Raw genomic sequence first — 13,185 nt, 5'->3', positions numbered from 1 at the left:
GTTTAAGCAGAATCTCAGCTGTGAACACAACCGTGTAATTTTTCCCATTTAAAAAAAAAGATGTTGTTCTGTCAGAGCCTTAGAGTTCCATACCCCCCGAAAACTCCAAGGGGAGTTTTGACTTAATAAGGTCTGTTGGACTCATGCCACGCTCACCACAGAACAATGTTTATCCAGCGTATTAAAAATAAAAAGTGGAGGTTACAGTCTGGTTTTTACTGCCAGGTTCTGCGTGCGGGGGTGAAACCCATAGGTGGAGGTTGCAAAGGCTTTCATATTCTCAGAATCTTTTCAGCACCCCTGACTCAGCCCAAAAAATCTTCAGAGAGCAACTCTGTCTGTCAAAAGAGGAGTCACGGTGTCCCATTAGGTGGCTGCACCATTATTCTCTGATCTTTCCTCCGATGATGGATTGCATTTTCCCTCCTTATACATGAGAAGACAGCTGCAACCCCACCCCGTAGATCAAGGTACATCCACGGACAACTGGTCTCCGTGGGACGAAACAGAAGCTCGCCAATCACCAAGCTTCTTGACAGGATCAAGAGGTCAAGGGATGTCATGATCTGATGCTGTCCCTGCCTCCCAGAGAGAAAGAGCCTGCATTCAGACATGATACCCTGTTTCTCCAAAAATAAGACCTCCCCTGAAAATAAAACATACCAGAGGTTTTGCTGAAGTGCTAAATATAAGGCATCCCCCCAAAGAAAGATGTACTGGTAGAAAGGTTTTGTTTGGAAGTATGTGCACCCCCCAAACCCCTCCCCTTTCCTGCCTCGCCTGGCCCCACCCCAACAGACTGGTTTGTGATGACAACTACTGTACACAGTGGCGTATCTGCCTAGGGACAAGGGGTACCCCTTGTCCCCGGGCGCCACTCTTCTGGTCACGTGGGGGGCGCAAAATCGGTCCCCCACGTGACCAGGAAGTCCTGCTGGGGGAGTCTGGGGGGGAGGTGGGAACCCTAAACCTTGCCCATGTCCCTAGTGACATGGGTGGGGTCAAGGGCAGTGGGGGCGGAGCCAAGATGGGCAGGGCAGGGGCAGAGCCTGGGGCATCCTGGAGACAATTTGTCTCCGGGCGCCATTTACCCCTGGTACACCTCTGACTGTACAGTATATAATAAATGTTCATTTTTTTTGTTCAACAATAAATGCGAATTCTTCTTCATGGAAAAATAAGACATCCCCTGAAAATAAGACGTAGCACATCTTTGGGAGCAAAAAATGATTATAAGACGCTGTCTTATTTTTGGAGAAACAGGTGACTGAGGTTTTTCTGGGGTTTATCATTATGGAAGCTTTGGGGAAATTTCCAGCTCCCATGCTTGTCTTTCCACACACCCTTGTGCATAGCTTGGATACTGAAGATTTCTACAGTCCTAACAAACCACAGTTTCTTCATGATTTTTGAATCAAACAGTACAAGAAGCTGGACACATGAACATAAAAGCTGCCTTAGTGGTGAAAATAGCAGAAAAGGGGGACAAAAATTACAGAAAATAGGGGGAAGGGTTGTTTTATCTTGTTTTATCTTGGAGCAGCAGTGGCGTAGGAGGTTAAGAGCAGGTGCATTCTAATCTGGAGGAACCGGGTTTGATTCCCAGCTCTGCCGCCTGAGCTGTGGAGGTTTCTCTGGGGAATTCAGATTAGCCTGTGCACTCCCACACATGCCAGCTGGGTGACCTTGGGCTAGTCACAGCTTTTCGGAGCTCTCTCAGCCCCACCCACCTCACAGGGTGTTTGTTGTGAGGGGGGGAAGGGCAAGGAGATTGTAAGCCCCTTTGAGTCTCCTGCAGGAGAGAAAGGGGGGATATAAATCCAAACTCTTCTTCTTCTTCTTCTTCTTCTTCTTGTTGCAACTCACTAACTATAACTTTGCTTCACATGAAGCTGCCTCCCCCTTGTTCCAGCAAAGTCAGCACTGTCCACCTGGACTGGTTCTCCAGGGTCTCTGGTCAAGGTCTTCCACATCACCTGCTACCTCATCTTTTAAACTGGAGATGCCCAGGATTGAACCCAGGACTTTCTGCTTGCCAAGCAAACACGGCCACCAAGAGGGGAGGAGTGGGGGAGACAAAATTCAGGGGGGCAAAGTCAGCTGGTTTAATGCTACATGCAGCTGAATGACTTTCCAATTATTTTTCTTTAGATGCAGTTCTGGCTGCCGCCACTCGGGCGCAGGGAAGTCTGAGCAGAGTAACAGGAACTCTTGAATATCTGCTAGACTAGGGCTGTTTCTGCACGGCACAATTGTACCGGGTTACAATCAGTACCTTACAATCCAGGTCTATTTTATCCCGGTTTTTCCCTTCACATGGCTGCCCGTTTCTGTGAAGGAATCGAGTGAAGATTGGGAGGAAATACTCCAGTTTGTTTAGCACAAGCTCAGGTCTTTTGTATTTACAGTGCAAGCATATCCGTGCATGCACAAATATCCCTGGTGTCCCGCGTACTGATTGGCTGTTGTTTTTGGACAGCAGCGGGGGAAACAAAGCCCCCCTTTTCCCAGTTCTGGATAGGGCCCAGCGCAGGCTTCAAAATGGCAAGCAGCAGCAGCACAAAAAACAACAACAATGGGACACAGCATCACATCACATTCCCACTCACATTCTCACATTTTTGTGGAAAACGAGAGACTCCGCCCCCACCCGCCGTGATATGCCCACTAACATTTGGCCCAAAGTGCACATCTGCCTAGCTGTGCGCTCCAATCAACCGGTACATGTACAGAAAAGAAAATGGGGACATTTTGGAACCCCACTCCTGATCAACCCAGGTGAAGAGGCACGTGGTTGATATCAAGAGCAGAACACGTGCTTGGGGGATTGTTTTGGGAAGAGCGGGCTGCAACGGTTGGCGGCTCAGAAGAATTGAAATCTGACATGACATCAGTGCGGAAATCAGGGGGCGGGCTGCCGGGCGGGGCGGGGAGATCAGGTGGTTGGCCAGGAAAAATAAACTGTTTCTGCTCCTGTGATTGAATGGTAGCGAGTTCAGCACAGGATTTTTGAAAAGAATTGCTAAATTGGCGATTTTTGAAAATCCCAAGATGAGGGATATATCACAGGGCAAACCTGCTTTAGGACCAGGAACTATGCAAACTTCCGGGCCAGACCAGGATATTTCCCTTGCTCAACCCAGGATATTTGGACCGTGCAGAAATGGCCTTGGCTTTCTGAAAGGCTGGAGCAAAATGGAAGTTACTGAGTTGCAACAAGATAAAACAACCTTTCCTTCTCTTTTCCTTAATTTCTATCTCTATTTTCTGCTCTTCTCATTAATTTCTCTCTCTACCTCCACCTAATTTTTCCATATCCTGTCTCAAATCTTTCTGATTCCTACCTGCTTGGCAATTCAATGTACCTTTCATAGTTGTGCCAAACCTTTGTTAGTATGATGAACAGAATGGGTGGAGAGTTAATATTTCCCCATGATATAACAAAGTAGTAAAAGGATGCTTCCGCTCTCCTCCACCTTTTATATGCATCGTAGTAGGACAGTGATGGAGAACCTTTTCAAGACCAAGTGCCCAAATTGCAACCCAAAACCCACTTATTTATCGCAAAGTGCCAACCCGGCAATTTAACCTGAATACTGAGGTTCCAGTTTAGAAAAAACGGTTGGCTCCGAGGTGTTCGTTACTCAGGAGTAAGCTTGGTGGTAGTTGGTGGCTTTGCTTTGAAGCAATCATGCAACTCTTCCAATGGGTGAATCAGGAGGGTTTACTCAGAAGCAAGCCCCATTGCCAGCAACTGAGCTTACTCTCAGGTAAAGGATTGTACTTTTGTTCTTTGCATGAAAATCAGTGGGCCCAGGCCAGCCTAGATGTGTGGGGGGACACTCTGTTTGCGCGTGCCCACAGAGAGGGCTCTGAGTGCCACCTCTGGCACCCGTGCCATAGGTTCGCCACCACTGTAGTAGGACATTGATTGGTTTGCTAAGGGCTGCGAGGAATCTAATGTCCAGTAATGGTGTTAAACTTTTGTGTCTAGTCAGATAAGATGACAAAATATTTTGTTGTTATTTTATGACTAACACTTGAAATAATTCAGCACTTAATAGCATATTTAAAAAATCAAGAGCAACTGGGCAGGAAGAGAGGGACAGAAGAATATGTGACAGAAATAGAAGAACTGTGGAGCTGAATGGGAAAGGGTGCTAAAGAGATACCAGTGCAGCCAGAAGGTTGGATTTCTGTGAAGAAAAAGAATCAGAAAGTTATAGATTTGCATCCCCAGCAGACAATTTTACACATGTGAATGTAAATGTACTGTTTATTCTGCAATCCTAGTTGCTCTTACATAAATGATAAAACATTCAAGTGGGATAGCAGCATAAGCCTACTGCTGCAAAACCACAAAAGAATTGTGCCACTAACAAGATATTTGAAGCTGTCTTTATCATGTAATGTTAGATCAGACAGGGGTAATTTCCAGTGACAGCTAGGAATGTAATACTACATGAAGAATAAACCCTTAGAAATATACCATATTTATTGTTTACTGAATGAACACTGGTTGCTACTATGAAAGAAACCTCATGCTAGGGCAGAGGTTGCCAGACTTTAAAATGTGACAAGATTTGGCATCAGGCTGTCTTGGAATATGTACCAAATTTCAGTTAAACATTGCAGACATTCCCTAATGATCTGATATGCCAGCAAAAAAATTCAGTCAGTGAAGGAGATCCAATTAGCTTTATACTGAGGTGAGATGTAGCAGGAAGTATAGTCAGCGTCTCCAAGTGCACATATAGGCATGCATGAATGGTACTAAAGCCCCTGTAGCTTTTCTTTTTAGCTGCAGTTCTTATGTTTGTCTCCCAACTGTGTGCTTTCCTTCCAGAGCAACCACACCAGAACCATTTCAAAAACAAGGTGCTGAGTAGAAGAGATTCTGAAGGCGACAATCCACCCTTGAAACAGCAGTACTGATGCTCTATCAAGAGCAACATAACCCATCAGAGATGTCCATGTCCTACATGATTGAACTCTGTTTAAACAAAGGCCGCCACCACCACCCCAACCAGCATGGTGTAGTGGCTAAGAGGAGATGGATTTGTTGTTATGGGAATGAGCCTTGGAGGTCTTTGAGCTCCTGCCTTTCTCCTCCTCCCCTCCCTTCATATATTAAAGACTTCTTGATTCCCAACAAACCGCTGTTTAATCGTGACCCCTGAGCCAAGGCGAAACAACAAACTGTTGTCTGTTCTCTTGCCAAACTAGGATTACATTGTGGTTTGGAATCTGAGTTTTTAGGCAAAAGAATAAAGCTTGGGAGGGGTCGTGGCTCAGTGGTAGCGTATCAGTGGTGCCAAGAGCCACTGTGGACCACCAAAGATTCCACATGGCCCCCATGACCCTGATCCAAACCAAGTATCATAACAAAACAAATCACTTTGCCTGTGCTATACTCTCTTTAACATAAAGATCCAAGGAGATGTGAAACTTAAACTGCCATATCTTCCTGGACCTTTGTTGCAGAGGAATGCTCTGCCAGATCCTAGTGCCTGCCTACCTCGATTCCAGTGCCTGCTTCCAATTCTCTTTTAGCATTAGAGAATCTTAATTAAGTGCCAGTTCCATCAAAACCATTATTCCCTGCACTGTTAAACATGGAACTTTAAAAAGTTCATTTATATTGCCATAGATGGCTATTTGAAAGACTAGCCTTTTTGTATAATCATGACTGCCATTTTGTTTCCCGTTCCTGCCATATGAAACATCTAGGGCAGGGGTAGGGAACCTGTGGCTCTCCAGATGTTCAGGAACTACAATTTCCATCAGCCTCTGTCAACATGGCCAATTGGCCATGCTGGTAGGGACTGATGGGAATTGTAGTTCCTGAACATCTGGAGAGCCGCAGGTTCCCTACCCCTGATCTAGGGAAATATAAATGATCTTTTTTTCAAAGTTCTATTTTAGCAGTGCAAGGAATAATAGGCTCATTCCGCACATGCAGAATAATGCACTTTCAAACTGCTTTCAGTGCTCTTTAAAGCTATGAGGAATAGCAAAATCCACTTGCAAACAGTTGTGAAAGTGGTTTGAAAACGCATTCTTTTGCGTGTGCGGTAGTGGCCATAGTTTTGATGGAAGTGGTGCCTAAATAAGATTCTCTAATGGTAATAGAGAATCAGAAGGGAGAAGGCAGGTACTAGGATCTGGTGGAACATTCCTCCTCAACAAAGGTTGAGAAAGTTGTGGTGGATTAATTCTCATATCTCCTCAGATCTTCATAAAAATTGATTACTGACTTGGTCCAGTATTTACCAGTTAGAGTTCATTCAGTTGTAAAATGTGGTGTTCATTTTCCAAATCAACATTTATTTGTAAAAAGGAGCACCAGAACAGGTTAGATCCCTCATTAGAATCCCAGGATTTGCACTTGGCAGTAATCTACCTAAAAATGAAACATATCAGAATCTGGTATGCCACTCCTGTGCCATTAATTATGTCTTCTGTCTTCCTCCATTAATTAAGCCTTTATTAGCATGAAGCATAAACAGCTGGCAGGCATTTGCCAGAATGCTGCTGTAGTGATTTGTGTGTATAAGTGTGTGTGTGTGTGTGGCCCCTTCTGCACATGCAGAATAATTCACTTTCAATCCACTTTCACAATTGTTTGCAAGTGGATTTTGCTATTCCACACAGTAAAACCCAGCTGCAAAGCACATTGAAAGTGGATTGAAAGTGCTTTATTCTGCATGTGCAGAAGGGGCCTAACTGTGTCTGTATGTGTGTGTGTGACTTTACACTGAGAGCCGAGTTGACGAGATAAAGGGGGGTGAGAAAGATCTATGACCGGTTGATTTTAGAGTGTGCATGCAGGAGGGCTGTGCTGGACTGGCAGAAGGTGACAGGATTTCAGAGCAAAAGGACTGGGAGTGTCAAAACTCTAGTCAGAGAGAGTAAAAGCTCTGTGTGAGCATGGCAAAATGTGTTGGGGCTTCTGTGTGAGAAGTCACAGAATGTCAAAACTCTGTGAGAGAGTTAGTCAGAAAGTCAGTGGGTATACAGAGAAAGTCAGAGCTTCAACAAACTGTTCAACAAAATAAAGACAGAGAATCTGAGAGAGAAGTTGTCACAAAGTGTCAGAGTGAATTTAAGTTGAGTGAAGTCCTCAAAGTATGTTGCCACAGTTAGATTTCATTTTATTTTGCAAATATTTTGCTTGAAACCTTGAAGTTACCGATCAGTTATAAATAAAATCTTCTTTTGAAGAAACATAGGAACCCCAGCCTATTTTTTCTTAGGACCCTGTAAGCAATCCACTTTGCCTTATAAGCTCTTACACACTACCAAAAGGAGATCAAGAGTTTTTTTTGGAATTTATAGTCCTGCTGGCAGCTACCATATGGGGAAGAATTAAGGGAACAAATATTAGTTGGCACTTATTGATTTATTTTTTAAAGAGTGGACATCACATTTGGCCACCACGGGTGGAAGGGCCATTGCAGCTGCATTTATTTTTGCAGATCTCATGAGTTTAGGTTAGATTTTGCTCGTGTCCCAGAATTCTGAGGCTTCAATTTTTGCCAGTGCAGCTCACCACACCGTTCTAACAGAAGGCAACACCCAATGCTTAAAAAACCATTATCCTGGGCAGCAATCCTCCATTCAACCCAAGAGCGACTTAGCATGCATAACCGCATCTATATTTTTATAATCCTCTAGCCTGTCTTCCTGCATGACATGGGCACAACTCAGAGTTTAGAGACCAATCCACCTCCTCTTACAAACGCCTCATGACTTCTTGTCTCCTCCTGTGATTATCAATGCTGCATCCTCGAGGCATGGCCATGCATCAATGCCAATGTGTGAGAATCTTTAGGGAAGGTGGTACTGACAGTAGAACAGGGTAAGGTTGCTAACTTCCAGGGGAGGTCTGGAAATCTCCTGGAATTGCAACTGATCTCCAGATCCTAGAGATCTGTTCCCCTGGAGAAAATAAATGCTTTGGAGGGTGGAGTCTGTGGCACTATATTATGTTGAGATCTTCCTTTCCCCGAGCCACCTTCCCCAGATTCCCCCCCCCCCAAATCTCCAGGAACATCCTAATCCAGAGTTAGCAACACTAGGACAGGGCGTGGGAGGTGGATCTTAAAATGAAAACATTTTTCCACTTCGATTTCCTCTCCCTGTTTTTCCTGCCTTTTGTCCATGTCTTCACCGCTATAATATTTCGTTGTTTCATTTATTTACATTATCTATATTCTACCTTTCTCACAGGAACTGAAGGTAGATTACCGAGCAAGCCAATACAATGGGACATTCAATAAAGAATGCATTAGGCTGGTAGAGGTCTGGAACCAATGTACTTTGTAAATGTAAGATATCCTTTGGAAAGGCACATATTGCTGCAGGTGAAAGATGAGACACAGCTCTGGCTAAGCAAGAATTATTCACAGCAGTGTTTGCCAGGAGAAGAAATACAAAAACAATAATTTTATTTCAAAATGTCAGGAAGTTATCTAAACTAATCGTTTTGTGCCACTAACTTCAGTAAGTGCTCTAAAAGGGGCAGAATGGTGCAAACATATCTCATCTGCATATCCTATGCTGTTTCTGCACCCCCCCCCCCAGGACCGTTCACACGAACGGTTCCAGTAGGGTCAGGAAAGACGGCGCAGTGCTGGGACGTCGCCCGAACGACGTACCTTCCCTCTGACCTTCCGGCGCGTCGCCCCGGCCAGGGGACACGACCCCCTGCCCTGCGCGACAGCTCTGGAGTCGCAGGGCAGGGGGCGTGTCCCCAGGCCTGGGCGACGTGCCGGAAGGTCAGAGTGAAGGTAAGTCATTCGGGAAAGGGGGGGATGGCACCTTCCAGCCAGAAAACCTCGCTCGGGGAGCGAGGTTGGGAAACAGCGGCTTCGCGCCGCTGGGGGGGGGGGGCAAGGGCGGCGTTGCTGCGATGCAGCAGCGCCCCCCATGTGAACAGCTCCCTGGGGACGGCGTTTTTGCTGTCCCTAGGGTGCTGTTATTGGCCCGTGTGGAAATGGCCCTAGATTGCAGGTTTACAAGGATTTATTCACATAATTCTACTACTAAGCCCTTGGAGCATTGGAGATTTTTTTTTTTTTTGCAGGAGAAAGACACAGCATTTCTTGTCTGCTCCTTCTACAAGGAACTTGAAGTAGCAAACACTTTTCCTTGGAACATTCCTGCAAGGAAGGTTAAGCTCAGATATGACAATCGGCCCAAGGGCATCATTCACAGAATTCACTATGGCACGAACCAGCTGAGGTCGTCCCAGTGGTAATTGGCACTCTGGGTGCCATTCCAAAAACACTTGAAACACCTTCAAATTGACAAAATCAACATTTCTCAAATTCAAAAGGCGGCCCTGCTGGGATCCGCACAAACATTCTGCCGATACATTACAACGTCCTAGGCCTCTGGGTGGGGCTCAAATTGTAATGAAAGGCCAACAACCAGCTAAAGAACTGGCAGCTGGGATAGTAAACAAAATTAACTAATAATAATAATAATAAATGAACAATCCAGCCAGCTCCTTAGCCAACCTCACACTAGAAAATCTGCCAATATTTTTTTCTCTATCAGTTCCTTTTTCAAGTTGGGAGGGGCCCTCAGCCAAAATAGCAGACAAGTTCAAGCATCCCAACAGACGTTCCAAAACACTTGTCCCAATTCCCTCAGTAGTGTAATGTATATGAACATAATTTATTACAGAGTTCCCCCCACTGGTTTCAAACTGCCCTTAAAAGCAAATCTGCTCAAACTTTCATAGTGTACAAATGTACATTGCTTCTAATTGTCACAACTAGTCATTTCTAAAGACAGGGCAAATTCTCAGTTCTATGTTCAACCTCCATTCTCATCCAAGGAACCAGCATCTGTGGTAAAGGGTGGCGTAAGAATGGTTATGGAACTTTAAGGGAGCATTCTTAAAATCCCAGTTGCTCACTGCTCAGATGGACTGCTCCTGCACAGCATGATCAACTGATGTACTGACTTTTCCAGTCTGTCCATCTTTCCACACAGACAGCATTTACATTGAAGGTGGCTCACTGTTTTGGGCAGCAGGTACCACTGAGGCCCATTCTGCAGATGCAGAATAATGCACATTCAATCCATCTTTCACAATTGTTTGAAAGTGGATTTTGCTAATCTGCCCAGTAAAATCCAGCTTCAAAGTGGATTGAAAGTGCATTTATTCTGCATGTGCAGAAGGTGCCTGAGTGAAGACGTGAACGGTTTAAGTGGCAATCTCGCTGTGGAGCTGTGTACATTTAACAGAGACAAATGACGTGCTGGTGAGTTGCAACTGACTCATGATGACCCTATCGATGGGGCATTTCAGGCAACAGAAAAGCCAAGGGTAGAGAAGGTGGATGAAGAACAAGGCATGTGTGGCAGTGGAGGCGGGAAAGAAGGGAGAGGCAGAGCTCACTCCACAGAGGCAAATTCCATGGTGTACTTGGCCTGCTGTTCCCACTAAGCCTCCCAGAAACTGCTACCTGGTTTTTCATTTACCATCTCGAAAACGTACTTAATTATACCCTACAGAAAAGAAAACATTACATTACAGCAATGTCAAATTAAGAACAATTAATATATTCTGTGAACTTTCCCATTTGGCATTCTTGGAGGTTGTGTTCAGGTCACACACGCCAATCCTCCCACGGCACTTACACTACTGGTTTCTAGCCTCGTATGTGCTAATAAATAATGCGATTTTCGTAAAGGCACTTGCGTAAAACTCTTTAATGTCTTTGCTTTTCAGCACTCTTGCTGAATGGAATGCGGGCCGCAGAGCAGACAGAATGGAGCAAAGCAGAAACACCCAAGATAAAGATCGTATATTTTCTTCAGAGCAAGAGAATTCTGGGAGCCTTCCAAAGACGTATCAACACTACCGAGGTGCTCTGAAAGCCGAAAGCCTATAAAGTGGTTCTTCTCACTACAGCTGGCAAACTCAGAAGCTGAAGTCGACACCTGTGTCTTTTGGGTCTGTGGGAGGATTGATCAACGCAAGCGGTTTAATGCTGGATGCTGATGCAGAATATCCATTTCTTTAAAATATGAAAGCAAAAAAGCCGGTCCTAGAATGATGATTCGAACTGTGTGTTTGATTTGCTTCTTCTTGATTTTTCCCCAGTGCAATCCACGTTGCCAGGTTTTAAAGGGGGATTTTAGGCAATTCCACCTGAGAGCTCTTTATGAACCTCAGTGGCTGAGCCCAGACATTAACTTAGGGACTTTGGGCCACACACGGTCTCAGCTAAATCTTCAGGGTCCTTGGGAGGAGAAACAAAGTGGGGGCAAGCCAGATAAAAATGTAATTAATCAATAACTGCCTGGAAGTGACAGAAGCAGGGCTTGAGGAGGTGGGAATACATGACTGGGTCTCACAACATTTGTTTAATGTTAGAAAGCCACTATAGAGAGGATTAGATTAGGGCTGTGTGTTGGGAGGAAATAACCCTTTTTCTCCCACACGGTTTAGTTTCTTGCTACAGCGGAGTTGATTCTAACATATATTTTCCCTAGAGAAGTTAACAATTGTTGAGGGGAATGATTTCTATGGGGAAACAGTGTCCCACTCCGCACAGACCATTTAAAACATTTGGGGAACACTTTTAAAAGAACCAGTTTGGCTTTTTGTTTGTGTAATGTGGGGGAAAATAATGTTTCAGGGGGAAAGAGTTCTTTTGTCTGCCTTTCCTGCTTGACTGTTAAGGCTCTCACATCCATTTTCTCCACAGCTTGTTCCTGCCATTTTTTGTCACCTCGGGATTCTCTGGGGCTTTCCCCACTGACAGAGTTGAACTGGTTTCTACCTAGGTTTGCCTCAGTGAATCCCCACTGCCATTGAGCTCAACATTGTTTTGTCTCAGTCCCCCCCCACCCCCCAGAACTGCGACATCCTTGTCGCAGTTATGAACTACACTTTTCTGCCGGAACAAGGTCGATACCACTTCGACGTGGGGAAGCATCAAAACGACACCTCATCCGTTCAACCAATCGTGAGCCACTTTTGTGGCATGCACAGAATGGGAGAGTTGTGGCAGGCAGAAAGCACATGTAACTGTAAACTGTAAAAACTGGGAAAAAAAGAACGCTCCCGTTTCCCGCCGTAACACAAGCGCCAATCACGATCGAGGAGCGAAACAGGCACCAAGATGATCCCGCCCACTTAGCTCGGTTCCAGGGGCCCAACTCAGTTGCTGTGGGGACAGCCTGGAATCACCCTCCACTGAAGGGAACCGAGTCAACCTTAGCTCCCTTCTGTAGTGGGGAAAGCCTCTCTGTGCCACCCACCATATGCACATGTTCCCACAGGCGTTTCCTCTGCTTGCATCGCAGTCTCCTGAAATTTCAGCGTGTAAAGGACATTAATAAAGTTTGTTTTGACTGCCGATTCCATGAACATGTTGTTTTTTTCTTTTTTTGTTCTCGATGAGATCTCTTTAAAGAGATATCTCATTGGTGTTCAAACACCCACCCACCCCAAAAAAAAAAGGAAAAAAAACGACACGCGGTGTGGAATCGGCAGTCAAAACAAACTTTCTTTCATGGACCAAACACTGAAAATTGCAGGCAGCCACAATACAAGCAGAAGAGATGTCTGTGGGAACCTTCTGGAAGTGGCAGGCGGCATGCAGAATCCTGAAGCAGCAGAAAATACAACGAGCAGCCGGAGAAAAACGGAAGTGAGAGCTTTATCAGTCAGGGTGGGGAAAATAAAAGGTTTCCCTGATCTCCTCGCGAAAAGCAACAGGAAATGTTTTTTAAAGCAGCTTCAGGAACAAGGTAACTAGTTTACCATTTTCAAAAAAAACTGCTTTTGGACCAAATTAAAACATCTTTCCAAAACATTTTGGGAGGGAAATGTGCAGAATTCCACCCCAAAATGCCTTTTTTTTTAACGTCCTGAAGAGGTTTTTTATTTGTGCTGGGCTAGACGTGGCCAGTGTGAGGGGAAAGAATTACCTCTATACACATACACCATTGTCCCAGTTCAAATCAGAATCCTCCATGGCTGCTTGTTAAAGGATAAAATATATGCTTTGAAGCTATGCAGGAGTTAGTGTTTCGAAAGAGAGACTGCCAATGAAGACCGGGGCTGCTATGCAGAGACTGCCTTGGAAACCCCATGAGGTGGAACTTCGCGGAGCCGCCATGAGTTGGTTGTGAGTCAGCAGCTAGGGTCACCAATCT

This window comes from Sphaerodactylus townsendi, linkage group LG06 (assembly GCF_021028975.2).
Source record: "Sphaerodactylus townsendi isolate TG3544 linkage group LG06, MPM_Stown_v2.3, whole genome shotgun sequence".
Taxonomy (NCBI): Eukaryota; Metazoa; Chordata; class Lepidosauria; order Squamata; family Sphaerodactylidae; genus Sphaerodactylus; species Sphaerodactylus townsendi.
Note: the sequence above shows the minus strand (reverse complement) of the source record.